Consider the following 20864-nt stretch of genomic DNA (forward strand, 5'->3'; position numbering starts at 1 on the left):
TTCCTCAGCGGGGCTAAGGTGGACTCCCAGATAGAGGAGGTGCGTGGTGCTCCACGCAAAAGGTGTCATCTCCTCCGGCAGGGAGTCCACCCGCCACTGACCAACCAGGAGTCCGGAACATTTCTCCCAATTGATCCTCGCGGAGGACGCGGCAGAAAAGGTCTGCTGGCAGTCGCGCATCCTCCGCAAGTCAACGGGATCTGTGATTGCGAGGAGCACGTCGTCGGCGTAAGCCGAGAGGACGACCCGCATGGCCGGCTCGCGCAGAGCCAATCCCGTCAACCTCCTGCGAAGCAGGCACAGGAAGGGCTCCACGCAGACGGTATACAATTGGCCGGACATGGGGCACCCCTGACGCACTCCTCTCCCAAATCGAAGGGGCGCCGTCAAGGACCCGTTAACTTTGACTAGACACTCTGCGGCGGCGTATAAAAGTCGGACCCGGGCCACAAAATGTGGCCCAAGTCCGAAAGCGCGCAGAGTCCCGAAAAGGTAATCGTGATCCACCCTGTCGAACGCCTTCTCCTGATCGAGGGAGAGAAAGGCGACCGACTGACCAGTCCTCTGGGAAAGATGGATCAGGTCCCGGACCAGGTGGATGTTGTCCTGGATGGACCGGCCTGGGACCGTGTAGGACTGGTCGGGGTGGATCATGTGGGCCAGCACGGAGCCCAGGCGGGTAGACATAGCCCGGGCAAAGATCTTATAATCCGTGCTGAGGAGGGAGACCGGACGCCAGTTTTTAAGCAGGCGGAGATCGCCCCTCTTCGGCAGCAGGACGATGACCGCCCTGCGCCACGAGAGGGGCATCTCCCCGGTCGCCAGGCTTTCCCCCAGGACCCGCGCGTAATCGTCCCCCAGGACGTCCCAGAACGCCCTGAGGAACTCCACGGTCAACCCATCCAGCCCTGGGGATTTGCCCCTCGAGAGCTGGTGGAGGGCGCCAGTCAGCTCCGCCAACGTGAGCGGAGCCTCCAATCCTTCGGCGCCCTCCGGGCTGACCTGCGGCAGGTCCTCCCACAAAACTCTGCGCGCATCCTCGCTGGACGGATCCGGAGAGAACAACGCACTGTAATACGTCCGGACCAGGAGGCCCATTCTCTCCGGATCCGTGATGGAGGATCCGTCGTCGGCCAGCAGCTCGACGAGCTGCTTACGGACCCCCCGCCATTTTTCCAGCGAGTAGAAGAAGGGTGAGGCGCGGTCCAAATCTTCCAGGATCTGGATCCGCGACCTCACGTACGCGCCTCGGGACCCTATGAGCTGCAGGTTCCTCAGCGCGCCCTTCTTCTCTTTGTACGCCTGCCACAGGGCCGGGTCCGCGACGGCATGACCGAGGCGGGATTCCAAGTCGAGCACCTCCCTCTCAAGGCGCCCGACCTCGGCTTCCCGCCTCTTGGTCGACCCCTTCGCGTACTCCTGACAGAAGACGCGGATGTGAGTCTTGCCCACATCCCACCATAGCCTCAAGGAGGGGAAGCCCCCCTGCTTCCTTCTCCAGTCGGCCCAGAATCGACAGAACGAGTCCCGAAATCGCACGTCCTCCAGCAGCCGGTTGTTAAAGTGCCAGTACGCGGACCCCGCCCGCGTGCGGAGCGGAGTGAACTCCGCCCACACCAGGCGGTGGTCCGAGCACGGCACCAGCCGCATGGAGGCCGCCGAGACACGGGAGACGTACGCCTGCGAAATGTAGAGGCGGTCGATTCGCGACCCCCCTCCTCCAGACCTCCACGTGAAGGCGCTGGAGTCGGGATGGAGATTCCGCCAGACGTCCACCAAGTTAAGGGAGCTGATCAGTCCCCTCAACTTCTCCACCGACGCTTGGCCGCGCTGGGGACCGGAGCGATCCCCCACCTCGAGGGTGCAGTTAAAATCCCCCCCGAGGATGATGCACTCGCCGCTATCGATGGAGCTCAAGAGAGCGGACACTTCTTCAAAGAAGCGCGCTTGCAAAGCGCCGGGCCTGGGCGCGTACACGTTCACAAAGTGGAGCGGCACGCTACCCAGGCGAACGGCGAGGTGGAGCAAGCGGCCCGGCACTAGCTCCTTGACCCCCAAGATCTCCGGCTGAAAAGTCGGGGCCAACAAGATAGCCACCCCACTAGAAATAGGGGTGAGGTGACTCATGTAGACCCCACCCTGCCACTCCAGGAGCCAGGTGGCTTCGTCTCCCGGAACGGTGTGGGTTTCCTGCAGAAAGCTCACCGCGTATCTCCCTTCCCTAAGGACTGAGAGATTGTGAAATCTGCGGTGAGCCCCTCTGCTGCCGTTGATGTTGAGGCTGGCTATGGTTATCTTCATGTCAAAGGTACGTAAAACCAGTCACCAACAGCTCACTGTGAGGAGGGAGTGGAAGTGCACCTGGCCCTCCACTCCCCCAGCAACCCATTGAGGAACACATTAAAACGGCGCCTCTCAACCAGTTTCACGTCCGCGCGCTTGCCCGCTATCTTAAGGGCGGCACGGACGGACTGGATGATCAGCGCCAGATTCGACCAACGGTCGAGGGCCAGCTGAACTTTATTGCGGCAACCTCTGCAAGCCGCGAGGAAATCCCGGAGTTCCGCCGTGGGGATGAGAGGAGATTCGGTGGGAGGCACGAGGGACTCCACCACCTCACTGGCGATGGAATCAAGATCATCCTCCGTGCCCCGCACCGAATCCCCATCCTCCTCCGGGTCGTCACCGCCAGCGGCCGACACATCCACCACACACTGTGGGGCGGACGTCCCGGCCGCGCCAGCTGGTCCCGCCTCCGTCACGATCCCACCCCCAGGATCGATGGCGGAGGAGTCCTCTCTGGGTTCTATTGTGAAACTGGAGCCTGTAGGCACCAGCGGTTCAGGACCCCCCTCCACCTCCATCCCCAGGCCAATGACTGGTCCAGGGGAGACAGAAGTTCCGGACTCCGGGAAACCAGCCGGAGCCGAGACTGGAGGCGGCGAGAGGAGGCCATCTCCCGCTCCGCCAGCACCCACAGGCCCAGCAGATGGGGCAGCATTCTCAGTTATAACTGGGTCGGGTGTCTCCTGGTTGGTGGTGGACTCCGGCTGGGAGGCCCGGCCCTCTGGGGCCTCGCCCTCCCCTTCATTCAGGACACCCGACCCAGTAGCAGTGGCGGAATGGGCGGTTTCCCCAGGCTCCCCCACCACAAGCAGGGCCCCACTTACTCCTTCAGGAGGGGCCTCACGTACCGGGGCCATCCCCTCTCCTCCATCCTGAGGAATAGGGAGCACCTGCCCGGACTTTGCAGCCTTGGTGGTGGCGGTAGGGGGCACCTGAGGACCAGAAACAGGAGGCAGCTCCCCTCCAACAGATGGGCCCTGCACCTCAGGGCCCTGTGTTATTTCTGTGGAGGGGTGCCTTCTCCTCTTTTTCGCACTTGGGCGCGGAGACTCAGAGACCTCCATGTCATCAGAGGCCTCCGCCTCCGCACCCTTTTTTCCTTTTTTCGTCACCCTGGGCCTGAGCCCAGCCCTGGGACAGGTGGATTCCATGGGAATGGGCTTTGGGCTGAGCTCAGGCTCGGGTTGAGTCAAAGTGTCCAGGGGACGCGCCTCACGATGTTTCTTTTTTCCCCGCGTCTTCCTTCCGCTCGGACGGACGCTCCCCTCCCCGCCAGAGGCTGTGAAAACCACAGCCTCCGGAACCGACTGAGCGGTGTCTGTTGGATGTGCGGGGGGAGTGGGAGGAGGTGCTGTGGAACCACTCTGGGCCGCCGAGGTGGAGCTGGCGGCCGGGAGGTTGGGGCAGTTCTTCCGAACATGCCCCACCCCCTTGCAGACGTGGCACTGCGCCCCGTCCGAGGTCCAAAAGACGCGGTAGGCCGTCCCCTGGAACTCCACATTAAATTGGCCCTCCGTGTCCTCCTCCCGCGCCAGCTGCATAAATAACTGGCGGCGGAAGGAGTAGACATGTTGGAGGCTGTGCTCCCGAAGACCAAGCCGGACTGGGGTGATCCCCGACCTCACCTCCCCCAGATGGTGCAGGTGGGGGAGGAGGAGCTCACTGGGAATGAAGGGTGGGACGTTGGACAACATTATCCGATGCGCAGTGGCCCCCAGAGGGTCCACTGGCAGGAAGGTCCCCCCCACAGTGAGCCCTTTACTCAGGGCCAGGGACACCGCCCGCTCGGTCTTCAAAAAGAACACAGCCTTCCCATACATCTTTGAGGCCGCAACAATGGCCGAGGGGCCGACAACCACGGCCATTGCCTTAACGCAGGCCTCAATAGACATGTTGGGGTGGGGATAGCTCTTCACCCCATGGCTGCATGTCAATAATTTAAAGGGTGACGGGGCCACGTGGGCAGCCACAGAAGCTGCAGCTGCGTAGGTAGTAGAGGGCCCCGCCACCGGTGATGAAGGGCTTGCCATGGGTCCAAGAGCTAAACCCACCCCAAATTGTGGACTTGCACACTAAATAACAGATTCACAGAAAGATTTGAAAAGACAAACAAACAAACAACAGGTTAGTGGAGAGGCTGAGGTAAGAGAGGAGAGGCAAAGGCAGGCTGGAAGGGATGACTTGCTTTCTGGAGGTGGTGCTCACAGTACACTTAAAACAAACATTCTTTGAAGTTGGTCTTCCGGTCTTCTGGTTGGGGGAGTCGTCTTCACCTGGGTCAGCTGAAGCTGCCCAGGCACTATCTATCCCCTTCCGTCTGTTTAGCTGGGCAGCTTCAGCTGACCCAGGCTTGGCAATTGGGGTGGGGAGGGAGCTTCCCTGTGTGCTTTTGCAGCAGCACAGACTCCTGTTGAATTGGCAGCCCCACCCCTTGTTGTTCCAGCCACTTGTTCCTCCCCCAACAGTCCAAAGTTCCGAAGAAGGGTCACTGACCCGAAACGTTAACTCTGCTTCTCTTTCCACAGATGCTGCCAGACCTGCTGAGTGAATCCAGCATTTCTTGTTTTTGTTTCAGATTTCCAGCATCCGCAGTATTTTGCTTTTAGTCCAAAGTAAATTACTGGTGTTCAGCACCCACCTCCAGACAAAGCCTTGTTTCCAACAAAAAAAAGAATGTCACTTTCTTCTCTTTTAAAGGTGATTGTTGTTGGAGTTTTCCTCTGCTTGTTTGTAGAAGCTCTCCCTTGCTCAGTGTAGCTCCTCTCTCCACCTCTGCAACCTCCAACTGCCACCAGCACTCTCAGCTGCACCTCGTTGATGCACTCAGGCTCCCAAATCAGTGGGCAGCCAATCCCAGTGCTGTACCTGTCCTGGGAGTGTTTGATGGGGACAGTGTAGAGGGAGCTTTACTCTGTATCTAACCCCCATACTGTACCTGTCCTGGGAGTGTTTGATGGGGACAGTGTAGAGGGAGCTTTACTCTGTATCTAACCCCGTGCTGTACCTGTCCTGGGAGTGTTTGATGGGGACAGTGTAGAGGGAGCTTTACTCTGTATCTAACCCCCATACTGTACCTGTCCTGGGAGTGTTTGATGGGGACAGTGTAGAGGGAGCTTTACTCTGTATCTAACCCCGTACTGTTACCTGTCCTGGGAGTGTTTCATGGGGACAGTGTAGAGGGAGCTTTACTCTGTATCTAACCCCGTGCTGTACCTGTCCTGGGAGTGTTTGATGGGGACAGTGTAGAGGGAGCTTTACTTTGTATCTAACCTGTGGTGCAGAGAGAGAGAAAACTGGGAAGAGAGAGAAATAGCTGTGGAGAGAGAGATAGCTGGAGAAAGAGACAGGACACTTGCGAGAGAGAGAATGCTGGTGAAAAAGAAAACACTGAGGAGAGAGTGAGCTTTGGAGAGAGAGAGAGAACGCTGGAGAGAGTGAATGCTGGAGGGAGAGAGAGAGGGAGACTACCGGGGAGAGCAATGTAGTAAGAGGCACTGCCCTCAGCTTAAGATCAATTTATTAATGTTAATCAAGGTTCTTAATTAGAATGAGCAGTTTGGGGGTAATCGGAGCAGTTGGCTGCTCTGTCCCTGTGGGGCATCAGAAATTTTCACATGGTCCAGTGAACTGCAACATATAAGGGACACATCAGCACTTTGCGAGTTAACCAGCTGCCCAATCCTTCTGTAGGTTAGAGCACTGTTTTATTGAACCCATGACGTTCAGTGACAGAGGTGCAGATTCATACAGGAAACTTTTCACTCATTTAATTTGTGCTGTCAGAAGTGGACGGTAGAACACAATTCAATGCTTTAAGGTCTCATTTTATAGATAACATTTATTTCCATATTCTTCCTCAAGCTGTTGGATTCTCATCCCCAGTGATAGAGAACCGGACATCCTTGAGTTAAAGTCAGAGTTTCTGAGTGTGCTTTCTTAGATTTCACGTCTGTTTGAGGGTTTGCTCATCTATCAGATCAAAAATTAAATGGACCTGGTGCAAAAACAAATGCCTTGACAACCTTAGAAGTGCAACATTGTCCAGTCGACATTCAGAAAAGTGTAAACGGGTAATTATTAACACAAAGAATATTTCACACTACACAAGGCTGTTGGCACTTTTAGGAAAATTAATTTCACCGGGAGATATTTGAATGGGTCACTGGGATTGTGTGAGGGAATCACTGAGACCATGTCTCTGCCCAATCCCAGTCAGAAGTTATATTTTACAATTATCAATACACCATCAAATCCAAAACGCTTTGAATCAGGGGCACTTATTTTGGGACAAATGAGGTTTCCATGTCAACCTCAGAAAAGAACGCTCAGAGAATTTATTTAATATTCACTCAAACTATTCTTTATACAAGCTGCAACTTACCGTATGAGAATTTAACTATTCACAGAAAACTCCTCAATTATTATATTAGAATTATCAGTATCAATTCCAGTGCTTCATATCTGAATATAAATTATCTGGAACAGAGGCAAGGACATATAATGACAATTCTTGGTCTGTGTGCGCTATGGAATTCTGTTTTTATTGCCTCCCTGGATCCGAGTGAAAGCAGTTCCAGTCAGCAGCCTCACGAGGCAGTAGGGTCATTGCCTCAGGTATTGTAGCCCCACACACCAGGGGCAAACATATCAGGGTCCCAGAGAGCAGGTCACAGACTCATGCAACAATTCACTGAGAAACTTTACACTGATCAGAGTCGTACTCTAAACTAGAAATCAGCTCAGTATTTATTTCATATCTGGATATTTATTCAGATAATGCCCATCTTTGAAAAGAATCATTTAAATATTTCCATTTATAAAATAAATGAAGAGTGAAACACAAGTTCCAATTTAATGTGCAAGCTCTATGATTGAATTTAAGAATCACTCACATGTTGTTGGATTTCTCGTTTTTCTTTAATTTGTAATGAATGATGTGACCTCTCGTATCTGTCCCGTTCCTTCGTTTCTGTCCACTATCACTTAGGCACCTCGATCAGAGCAGTGAGCTGCTGCCAAGTAGGATTAAACTCCAGCACACTCGCACAAGCACACACGCCCCACAAGGAAGATCAAAGAGAGGAGGGAGGGACTTGGCCCAGAGAGTTAACTCATTGACTGCCTTGCTCTGATAGAGAAGCTGGTCCGTGCCTTGCTGAGCCATGCTGGAATAAGTTTCCTTTGCATCAAACTGCTTGTTCAGATGACGAATGACAAACATATATAATAAAACAGAATGTTAATTATTATGATTCTTAATTTATAACATGAGTATCTGATGGGGAGAGTTCCACTTTACAAGATAATACAAAAAACAACCTCAGAAAAGAAAGGAATCAACATTGGGACATGGAAAGCACAATGATACTGAGTACAGTAATCTCATAACACAGTGACACTGGGTACAGAAACACAATAACACAGTGACACTGGGTACAGTAAAGCAATAACACAGTGACACTGGGTAAAGAAACACAATAACACAGTGACACTGGGTACAGTAACACAATAACACAGTGACACTGGGTGTAGAAACACAATAACACAGTGACACTGGGTACAGTAACACAATAACACAGTGACACTGTGTACAGAAACACAATAACACATGACACTGGGTACAGAAACACAACAACACAGTGACACGGGGTACAGTAAAGCAATAACACAGTGACACTGGGTATAGAAACACAATAACACAGTGACACTGGGTACAGTAACACAATAACACAGTGACACTGGGTACAGTAACAAAATAACGCAGTGACACTGGGTGTAGAAACACAATAACACAGTGACATTGGGTACAGTAACACAATAACACAGTGACACTGTGTACAGAAACACAATAACACATGACACTGGGTAGAGAAACACAATAACACAGTGACACGGGGTACAGTAAAGCAATAACACAGTGACACTGGGTATAGAAACACAATAACACAGTGACACTGGGTACAGTAACACAATAACACAGTGACACTGGGTACAGTAACAAAATAACACAGTGACACTGGGTGTAGAAACACAATAACACAGTGACACTGGGTACAGTAACACAATAACACAGTGACACTGTGTACAGAAACACAATAACACATGACACTGGGTAGAGAAACACAATAACACAGTGACACTAGGTACTGTACCATAATAACACAGTGACACTGGGCATAGAAACACAATAACACAGTGACACTGGGTACAGTAACACAATAACACAGTGGCACTGGGTATAGTAACACAACAACACAGTGACACTAGGTATAGTAAAACAATAACACAGTGAGACTGGGTACAGTATCACAATAACAAAGTGACACTGGGTACTGCAACACAATAACACAGCGACACTGGGTGTAGTAACACAATAACACAGTGACACAGGGTACAGTAACACAATAACACAGTGACACTGGATACAGTAAAACAATAACACAGTAACACTGTCTAAAGTAACACAATAACACAGTGACACTGTGTACAGTAACACAATAACACAGTGACACTGGGTACAGTAACACAATAACACAGTGACACTTGGTACTGTAACACAGTAACTAAGTGACACTGGGTATAGAAACACAATAACACAGTGACACTGAGTACAGTAACACAATAACACAGTGACACTGTGTACAGAAACAGAATAACACAGTGGCACTGGGTACAGGAACACAATAACACAGTCACACTGTGAACAGTAACACAATAACACAGTGACACTGGGCACAGAAAAACAATAACACAGTGACACTGGGTACAGTAAAACAATAACACAGTGACACTGGGTATAGAAACACAATAACACAGTGACACTGGGTACAGTAACACAATAACACAGTGACACTGGGTACAGTAACAAAATAACGCAGTGACACTGGGTGTAGAAACACAATAACACAGTGACACTGGGTACAGTAACACAATAACACAGTGACACTGTGTACAGAAACACAATAACACATGACACTGGGTAGAGAAACACAATAACACAGTGACACTGGGTACAGTAACAAAATAACACAGTGACACTGGGTGTAGAAACACAATAACACAGTGACACTGGGTACAATAACACAATAACACAGTGACACTGTGTACAGAAACACAATAACACATGACACTGGGTAGAGAAACACAATAACACAGTGACACTAGGTACTGTACCATAATAACACAGTGACACTGGGCATAGAAACACAATAACACAGTGACACTGGGTACAGTAACACAATAACACAGTGACACTGGGTATAGTAACACAACAACACAGTGACACTAGGTATAGTAAAACAATAACACAGTGAGACTGGGTACAGTATCACAATAACAAAGTGACACTGGGTACTGCAACACAATAACACAGCGACACTGGGTATAGTAACACAATAACACAGTGACACAGGGTACAGTAACACAATAACACAGTGACACTGGATACAGTAAAACAATAACACAGTAACACTGTCTAAAGTAACACAATAACACAGTGACACTGTGTACAGTAACACAATAACACAGTGACACTGGGCACAGAAAGACAATAACACAGTGACACTGGGTACAGTAACACAATAACACAGTGACACTTGGTGCTGTAACACAGTAACTAAGTGACACTGGGTATAGAAACACAATAACACAGTGACACTGGGTACAGTAACACAATAACACAGTGACACTGTGTACAGAAACAGAATAACACAGTGACACTGGGTACAGGAACACAATAACACAGTCACACTGTGAACAGTAACACAATAACACAGTGACACTCAGCACAGAAAAACAATAACACAGTGACACTGGGTACAGTAAAACAATAACACAGTGACACTGGGTATAGAAACACAATAACACAGTGACACTCGGTACAGTAACACAATAACACAGTGACACTGTGCACAGAAACACAATAACACTGTGGCACTGGGTATAGAAACACAATAGCACAGTGACACTGGGTATAGTAACACAATAACACAGTGACACTCGGTATCGTAACACAATAACACACTGACACTGGGTGTAGAAACACAATAACAGAGTGACTCTGGTTCTTGTAACACAATAACACAGTGACACTGGGTACAGTAACATAATAACACAGTGACAAAGGGTATAGAAACACAACAACACAGTGACACTGGGTACAGAAAGACAATAACACAGTGATACTGGGTACAGTAACACAATAACACAGTGACACTTGGTACTGTAACACAGTAACTAAGTGACACTGGGTATAGAAACACAATAACACAGTGACACTGGGTACAGAAAGACAATAACACAGTGACACTGTGTACAGAAACACAATAACACAGTGACACTGTGCACAGAAACACAATAACACTGTGGCACTGGGTACAGTAACACAATAACACAGTGACACTGGGTACAGTAACACAATAACACAGTGACACTCGGTATAGTAACACAGTAACACAGTGACACTGGGTATAGAAACACAATAACACAGTGACACTGTGTACAAAACAGAATAACACAGTGACACTGGGTACAGGAACACAATAACACAGTCACACTGTGAACAGTAACACAATAACACAGTGACACTGGGCACAGAAAAACAATAACACAGTGACACTGGGTACAGTAAAACAATAACACAGTGACACTGGGTATAGAAACACAATAACACAGTGACACTGGGTACAGTAACACAATAACACAGTGACACTGTGTACAAAACAGAATAACACAGTGACACTGGGTACAGGAACACAATAACACAGTCACACTGTGAACAGTAACACAATAACACAGTGACACTGGGCACAGAAAAACAATAACACAGTGACACTGGGTACAGTAAAACAATAACACAGTGACACTGGGTATAGAAACACAATAACACAGTGACACTCGGTACAGTAACACAATAACACAGTGACACTGTGTACAGAAACACAATAACACAGTGACACTGTGCACAGAAACACAATAACACTGTGGCACTGGGTATAGAAACACAATAGCACAGTGACACTCGGTATAGTAACACAGTAACACAGTGACACTGGGTATAGAAACACAATAACACAGTGACACTGGGTATAGTAACACAATAACACAGTGACACTCGGTATCGTAACACAATAACACACTGACACTGGGTGTAGAAACACAATAACAGAGTGACTCTGGTTCTTGTAACACAATAACACAGTGACACTGGGTACAGTAACATAATAACACAGTGACAAAGGGTATAGAAACACAACAACACAGTGACACTGGGTACAGAAAGACAATAACACAGTGACACTGGGTACAGTAACACAATAACACAGTGACACTGTGTACATTAACACAATAACACCGTGACACTGGGTATAGAAACACAATAACACAGTGACACTGGGTACAGTACTATCATAACACAGTGACACTGGGTGGAGAAACAAAAAAACACAGTGACACTGGGTGAAGAAACACAATAACACAGTGACACTGGGTACAGAAACACAATAACATAGTGACACTGTGTACAGAAACACAATAACACCGTGACACTGGGTATAGAAAAACAATAACACAGTGACACTGGGTACAGTAACACAATAACTCAGTGACACTGGGTACAGAAACACAATAACACAGTGACACTGTGTATAGAAACACAATAACTCAGTGACACTGTGTACAGCAACACAATAACACAGTGACACTGGGTACAGTAACACAATAACACACTGACATTGGGTACAGAAACACAATAACACAGTGACACTGGGCACAGAAAGACAATAACACAGTGACACAGGCTACAGGAACACAATAATACAGTGACACTGGGTAAAGAAACACAATAACACAGTGACACTGGTTACAGTAGCACAATAACACAGTGACACTGGGTATAGAAACACAATAACACACTGACATTGGGTACAGAAACACAATAACACAGTGACATTGGGGATAGAAACACAATAACACAGTGACAATGGGTACAGTAACACAATAACTCAGTGACACTGGGTACAGAAACACAATAACACAGTGACACTGGGTACAGGAACACAATAACAGAGTGACACTGGGTATAGAAACACAATAACACAGTGACACTGGGTACAGAAACACAATAACACAGTGACAATTTGAACAGTAACACAATAACAGAGTGACACTGGGTACAGTAACACAATAACACAGTGACACTGGGTATAGAAACATAATAACACAGTGACAAAGGGTATAGAAACACAACAACACAGTGACACTGGGTACAGAAAGACAATAACACAGTGACACTGGGTACAGTAACACAATAACACAGTGACACTGTGTACATTAACACAATAACACCGTGACACTGGGTATAGAAACACAATAACACAGTGACACTGGGTACAGTACTATCATAACACAGTGACACTGGGTAGAGAAACAAAAAAACACAGTGACACTGGGTATAGAAAAACAATAACACAGTGACACTGGGTTCAGTTACACAATAACACAGTGACATTGGGGATAGAAACACAATAACACAGTGACAATGGGTACAGTAACACAATAACACAGTGACACTGTGTACATTAACACAATAACACCGTGACACTGGGTATAGAAACACAATAACACAGTGACACTGGGTACAGTACTATCATAACACAGTGACACTGGGTAGAGAAACAAAAAAACACAGTGACACTGGGTATAGAAAAACAATAACACAGTGACACTGGGTTCAGTTACACAATAACACAGTGACATTGGGGATAGAAACACAATAACACAGTGACAATGGGTACAGTAACACAATAACACAGTGACACTGGGTACAGAAACACAATAACACAGTGACACTGTGAACAGTAACACAATAACACAGTGACACTGGGTATAGAAACACAATAACACAGTGACACTGGGTACAGAAACACAATAACACAGTGACACTGTGAACAGTAACACAATAACACAGTGACACTGGGTATAGAAACACAATAACACAGTGACACTATGTATAGAAACACAATAACTCAGTGACACTGGGTACAGCAACACAATAACACAGTGACACTGGGTACAGTAACACAATAACACAGTGACACTGGGTATAGAAACATAATAACACAGTCACACTGTGAACAGTAACACAATAACACAGTGACACTGGGTATAGAAAAACAATAACACAGTGACACTGGGTACAGCAACACAATAACACAGTGACACTGGGCACAGAAAGACAATAACACAGTGACACTGGGCACAGAAAGACAATAACACAGTGACACTGGCTACAGGAACACAATAACACAGTGACACTGGGTAAAGAAACACAATAACACAGTGACACTGGGTATAGTAACACAATAACACAGTGACACTCGGTATCGTAACACAATAACACACTGACACTGGGTGTAGAAACACAATAACAGAGTGACTCTGGTTCTTGTAACACAATAACACAGTGACACTGGGTACAGTAACATAATAACACAGTGACAAAGGGTATAGAAACACAACAACACAGTGACACTGGGTACAGAAAGACAATAACACAGTGACACTGGGTACAGTAACACAATAACACAGTGACACTGTGTACATTAACACAATAACACCGTGACACTGGGTATAGAAACACAATAACACAGTGACACTGGGTACAGTACTATCATAACACAGTGACACTGGGTGGAGAAACAAAAAAACACAGTGACACTGGGTGAAGAAACACAATAACACAGTGACACTGGGTACAGAAACACAATAACATAGTGACACTGTGTACAGAAACACAATATTACAGTGACACTGGGTATAGAAAAACAATAACACAGTGACACTGGGTACAGTAACACAATAACTCAGTGACACTGGGTACAGAAACACAATAACACAGTGACACTGTGAACAGTAACACAAAAACACAGTGACACTTGGTACAGCAACACAATAACACAGTGACACTGGGTATAGAAACACAATAACACAGTGACACTGTGTATAGAAACACAATAACTCAGTGACACTGTGTACAGCAACACAATAACACAGTGACACTGGGTACAGTAACACAATAACACATTGGCACTGGGTACAGAAACACAATAACACAGTGACACTTGGGACAGTAACTCAATAACACAGTGACACTGGGTATGGAAACATAATAACACACTGACATTGGGTACAGAAACACAATAACACAGTGACACTGGGCACAGAAAGACAATAACTCAGTGACACTGGCTGCAGGAACACAATAATACAGTGACACTGGGTAAAGAAACACAATAACACAGTGACACTGGTTACAGCAGCACAATAACACAGTGACACTGGGTATAGAAACACAATAACACACTGACATTGGGTACAGAAACACAATAACACAGTGACATTGGGGATAGAAACACAATAACACAGTGACAATGGGTACAGTAACACAATAACTCAGTGACACTGGGTACAGAAACACAATAACACAGTGACACTGTGAACAGTAACACAATAACAGAGTGACACTGGGTACAGTAACACAATAACACAGTGACACTGGGTATAGAAACATAATAACACAGTGACAAAGGGTATAGAAACACAACAACACAGTGACACTGGGTACAGAAAGACAATAACACAGTGACACTGGGTACAGTAACACAATAACACAGTGACACTGTGTACATTAACACAATAACACCGTGACACTGGGTATAGAAACACAATAACACAGTGACACTGGGTACAGTACTATCATAACACAGTGACACTGGGTAGAGAAACAAAAAAACACAGTGACACTGGGTATAGAAAAACAATAACACAGTGACACTGGGTTCAGTTACACAATAACACAGTGACATTGGGGATAGAAACACAATAACACAGTGACAATGCGTACAGTAACACAATAACTCAGTCACACTGGGTACAGAAACACAATAACACAGTGACACTGTGAACAGTAACACAATAACACAGTGACACTGGGTATAGAAACATAATAACACAGTCACACTGTGAACAGTAACACAATAACACAGTGACACTGGGCACAGAAAAACAATAACACAGTGACACTGGGTACAGCAACACAATAACACAGTGACACTGGGCACAGAAAGACAATAACACAGTGACACTGGGCACAGAAAGACAATAACACAGTGACACTGGCTACAGGAACACAATAACACAGTGACACTGGGTAAAGAAACACAATAACACAGTGACACTGGTTACAGTAGCACAATAACACAGTGACACTGGGTACAGTAACACAATAACACAGTGACACTGGGTATAGTAACACAATAACACAGTGACACTGGGTATAGAAACATAATAACACAGTCACACTGTGAACAGTAACACAATAACACAGTGACACTGGGCACAGAAAAACAATAACACAGTGACACTGGGTACAGCAACACAATAACACAGTGACACTGGGCACAGAAAGACAATAACACAGTGACACTGGGCACAGAAAGACAATAACACAGTGACACTGGCTACAGGAACACAATAACACAGTGACACTGGGTAAAGAAACACAATAACACAGTGACACTGGGTATAGTAACACAATAACACAGTGACACTCGGTATCGTAACACAATAACACACTGACACTGGGTGTAGAAACACAATAACAGAGTGACTCTGGTTCTTGTAACACAATAACACAGTGACACTGGGTACAGTAACATAATAACACAGTGACAAAGGGTATAGAAACACAACAACACAGTGACACTGGGTACAGAAAGACAATAACACAGTGACACTGGGTACAGTAACACAATAACACAGTGACACTGTGTACATTAACACAATAACACCGTGACACTGGGTATAGAAACACAATAACACAGTGACACTGGGTACAGTACTATCATAACACAGTGACACTGGGTGGAGAAACAAAAAAACACAGTGACACTGGGTGAAGAAACACAATGACACAGTGACACTAGGTACAGAAACACAATAACATAGTGACACTGTGTACAGAAACACAATATTACAGTGACACTGGGTATAGAAAAACAATAACACAGTGACACTGGGTACAGTAACACAATAACTCAGTGACACTGGGTACAGAAACACAATAACACAGTGACACTGTGAACAGTAACACAAAAACACAGTGACACTTGGTACAGCAACACAATAACACAGTGACACTGGGTATAGAAACACAATAACACAGTGACACTGTGTATAGAAACACAATAACTCAGTGACACTGTGTACAGCAACACAATAACACAGTGACACTGGGTACAGTAACACAATAACACATTGGCACTGGGTACAGAAACACAATAACACAGTGACACTTGGGACAGTAACTCAATAACACAGTGACACTGGGTATGGAAACATAATAACACACTGACATTGGGTACAGAAACACAATAACACAGTGACACTGGGCACAGAAAGACAATAACACAGTGACACTGGCTACAGGAACACAATAATACAGTGACACTGGGTAAAGAAACACAATAACACAGTGACACTGGTTACAGTAGCACAATAACACAGTGACACTGGGTATAGAAACACAATAACACACTGACATTGGGTACAGAAACACAATAACACAGTGACATTGGGGATAGAAACACAATAACACAGTGACACTGGTTACAGTAACACAATAACTCAGTGACACTGGGTATAGAAAAACAATAACACAGTGACACTGGGTTCAGTAACACAATAACACAGTGACATTGGGGATAGAAACACAATAACACAGTGACAATGGGTACAGTAACACAATAACTCAGTGACACTGGGTACAGAAACACAATAACACAGTGACACTGTGAACAGTAACACAATAACAGAGTGACACTGGGTACAGTAACACAATAACACAGTGACACTGGGTATAGAAACATAATAACACAGTGACAAAGGGTATAGAAACACAACAACACAGTGACACTGGGTACAGAAAGACAATAACACAGTGACACTGGGTACAGTAACACAATAACACAGTGACACTGTGTACATTAACACAATAACACCGTGACACTGGGTATAGAAACACAATAACACAGTGACACTGGGTACAGTACTATCATAACACAGTGACACTGGGTAGAGAAACAAAAAAACACAGTGACACTGGGTATAGAAAAACAATAACACAGTGACACTGGGTTCAGTTACACAATAACACAGTGACATTGGGGATAGAAACATAATAACACACTGACATTGGGTACAGAAACACAATAACACAGTGACACTGGGCACAGAAAGACAATAACACAGTGACACTGGCTACAGGAACACAATAATACAGTGACACTGGGTAAAGAAACACAATAACACAGTGACACTGGTTACAGTAGCACAATAACACAGTGACACTGGGTATAGAAACACAATAACACACTGACATTGGGTACAGAAACACAATAACACAGTGACACTGGGCACAGAAAGACAATAACTCAGTGACACTGGCTACAGGAACACAATAATACAGTGACACTGGGTAAAGAAACACAATAACACAGTGACACTGGTTACAGTAGCACAATAACACAGTGACACTGGGTATAGAAACACAATAACACACTGACATTGGGTACAGAAACACAATAACACAGTGACATTGGGGATAGAAACACAATAACACAGTGACAATGGGTACAGTAACACAATAACTCAGTGTCACTGGGTACAGAAACACAATAACACAGTGACACTGTGAACAGTAACACAATAACAGAGTGACACTGGGTACAGTAACACAATAACACAGTGACACTGGGTATAGAAACATAATAACACAGTGACAAAGGGTATAGAAACACAACAACACAGTGACACTGGGTACAGAAAGACAATAACACAGTGACACTGGGTACAGTAACACAATAACACAGTGACACTGTGTACATTAACACAATAACACCGTGACACTGGGTATAGAAACACAATAACACAGTGACACTGGGTACAGTACTATCATAACACAGTGACACTGGGTAGAGAAACAAAAAAACACAGTGACACTGGGTATAGAAAAACAATAACACAGTGACACTGGGTTCAGTTACACAATAACACAGTGACATTGGGGATAGAAACACAATAACACAGTGACAATGCGTACAGTAACACAATAACTCAGTGACACTGGGTACAGAAACACAATAACACAGTGACACTGTGAACAGTAACACAATAACACAGTGACACTGGGTATAGAAACACAATAACACAGTGACACTATGTATAGAAACACAATAACTCAGTGACACTGGGTACAGCAACACAATAACACAGTGACACTGGGTACAGTAACACAATAACACAGTGACACTGGGTATAGAAACATAATAACACAGTCACACTGTGAACAGTAACACAATAACACAGTGGACACTGGGCACAGAAAAACAATAACACAGTGACACTGGGTACAGCAACACAATAACACAGTGACACTGGGCACAGAAAGACAATAACACAGTGACACTGGGCACAGAAAGACAATAACACAGTGACACTGGCTACAGGAACACAATAACACAGTGACACTGGGTAAAGAAACACAATAACACAGTGACACTGGTTACAGTAGCACAATAACACAGTGACACTGGGTACAGTAACACAATAACACAGTGACACTGGGTACAGTAACACAATAACACAGTGACACTGGGTATAGAAACACAATAACACACTGACATTGGGTACAGAAACACAATAACTCAGTGACACTGGCTACAGGAACACAATAACACAGTGACACTGGATATAGTAACACAATAACACAGTGACACTGGGTAAAGTAACGCAAAAACACAGTGACACTGGGTACTGTAACACAATAACACAGTGACACTGGGTATAGAAACACAATAACACAGTGACACTGGGTACAGAAACACAATAACACAGTGACACTGGGTACAGTAACACAATAACACAGTGACACTTGGTACTGTAACACAGTAACTAAGTGACACTGGATATAGTAACACAATAACACAGTGACACTGGGTAAAGTAACGCAAAAACACAGTGACACTGGGTACTGTAACACAATAACAAAGTGACACTGGGTATAGAAACACAATAACACAGTGACACTGGGTACAGAAACACAATAACACAGTGACACTGGGTACAGTAACATAATAACACACTGACATTGGGTAAAGAAACACAATAACACAGTGACACTGGTTACAGTAGCACAATAACACAGTGACACTTGGTACTGTAACACAGTAACTAAGTGACACTGGATATAGTAACACAATAACACAGTGACACTGGGTAAAGTATCGCAAAAACACAGTGACACTGGGTATAGAAACACAATAACACAGTGACATTGGGTACAGAAACACAATAACACAGTGACAGTGGGTACAGTAACATAATAACACACTGACATTGGGTACAGAAACACAATAACTCAGTGACACTGGCTACAGGAACACAATAACACAGTGACACTGGGTAAAGTAACGCAAAAACACAGTGACACTGGGTACTGTAACACAATAACACAGTGACACTGGGTATAGAAACACAATAACACAGTGACACTGGGTACAGAAACACAATAACAGAGTGACACTGGGTACAGTAACATAATAACACACTGACATTGGGTACTGTAACACAGTAACTAAGTGACACTGGATATAGTAACACAATAACACAGTGACACTGGGTAAAGTAACGCAAAAACACAGTGACACTGGGTACTGTAACACAATAACACAGTGACACTGGGCACAGAAAGACAATAACACAGTGACACTGGCTACAGGAACACAATAACACAGTGACACTGGGTAAAGAAACACAATAACACAGTGACACTGGTTACAGTAGCACAATAACACAGTGACACTGGGTACAGTAACACAATAACACAGTGACACTGGATATAGTAACACAATAACACAGTGACACTGGGTATAGAAACACAATAACACACTGACATTGGGTACAGAAACACTATAACTCAGTGACACTGGCTACAGGAACACAATAACACAGTGACACTGGATATAGTAACACAATAACACAGTGACACTGGGTAAAGTAACGCAAAAACACAGTGACACTGGGTACTGTAACACAATAACACAGTGACACTGGGTATAGAAACACAATAACACAGTGACACTGGGTACAGAAACACAATAACACAGTGACACTGGGTACAGAAACACAATAACACAGTGACACTGGGTACATAAACACAATAACACAGTGTCACTGGGTATAGAAACACAATAACACAGTGACACTGGGTACAGAAACACAATAACAGAGTGACACTGGGTACAGTAACATAATAACACACTGACATTGGGTACTGTAACACAGTAACTAAGTGACACTGGATATAGTAACACAATAACACAGTGACACTGGGTAAAGTAACGCAAAAACACAGTGACACTGGGTACTGTAACACAATAACACAGTGACACTGGGTATAGAAA

The sequence above is a fragment of the Heterodontus francisci genome, chromosome 40, assembly GCF_036365525.1.
Source record: "Heterodontus francisci isolate sHetFra1 chromosome 40, sHetFra1.hap1, whole genome shotgun sequence".
NCBI classification, from domain to species: Eukaryota; Metazoa; Chordata; class Chondrichthyes; order Heterodontiformes; family Heterodontidae; genus Heterodontus; species Heterodontus francisci.